The sequence below is a fragment of the Delphinapterus leucas genome, chromosome 19 (genome assembly GCF_059928025.1).
Source record: "Delphinapterus leucas isolate spDelLeu-1000000601 "Yukka" chromosome 19, BTC_Dleu_Yukka2, whole genome shotgun sequence".
Lineage (NCBI taxonomy): Eukaryota > Metazoa > Chordata > Mammalia > Artiodactyla > Monodontidae > Delphinapterus > Delphinapterus leucas.
In genome coordinates, this window is record NC_143147.1 from 53,233,855 (window position 1) to 53,234,724 (window position 870).

General features: G+C 42.5%; 1 non-coding gene across 1 annotated transcript; it reads left to right on the top strand.

Annotated features, from left to right (window-relative positions):
• Positions 1-401: 401 nt before the first annotated feature.
• LOC115803066 (U6 spliceosomal RNA) lies at positions 402-508 on the top strand. The gene has a single exon (XR_004023690.1). It is a non-coding gene; the product is annotated as a U6 spliceosomal RNA (small nuclear RNA).
• Positions 509-870: the final 362 nt, after the last annotated feature.

Here is an 870-nt window from a genome sequence, read left to right on the forward strand (position 1 = left end):
GGAGCTGAACAGTTTGAAGACATCCTGGAATGCTGAGGGTGGGGAGGCGGGCAGGTGGGCAAGGTGAACCACAGGCACAGGAACCCTGAGATTCACCCACTCTAGCTCAGATGGGACTGAGGACTTGGGTTCACCAACCCCCTGTGCATTGTAACTTAATGGAGAACAGTGGCTGCTGTGTGTTGGCACTTGTTAAATGTCCATTCAATTCTCATGTCCAAAAATTGAACTCAGGGCCCAGGTTCGATCCCTGGTCAGGGAACTAGATCCTGCATGCCGCAGCTAAAGATCCCGCATGCTGCAATGAAGATTCCCGTACGTGGCAACGAAGATCCCGCATGCCGCCACTAAGACCCGGTGCAGCCAAATAAATAAATAAATATTTTAAAAACAACGACAACATGCTCGCTTCGGCAGCACATATACTAAAATTGGAATGATACAGAGAAGATTAGCATGGCCCCTGTGCAAGGATGACACGCAAATTCATGAAGCGTTCCATATTTTTTATATGTACATAGAGCTGATTCACTTTGTTGTACAGCAGAAACTAACACAACATTGTAAAGCAATTATACTCCAATAAAGATGTTAAAAAAATAAATAGATAAAATATATGTAACATAAAAAACATGTAATGACCATTCTCAGTTCACAGGCAGTACAAAAAGAGGTCAAATGCTGGACCTGGTCCAAGACTTGTAGCTTGCTAACCCCTATGTTACTGTATATCTGTTGCAATTCTAAGGATCTATAAATATTAAATCATTCTAGTGATCCTATGAAAAAAAAAACCCAAACAACAACAACAAAAACAAACAACAAAATAACTCATGCCCAAGGCCACACCACCAGTAGGGGCACTGCTGG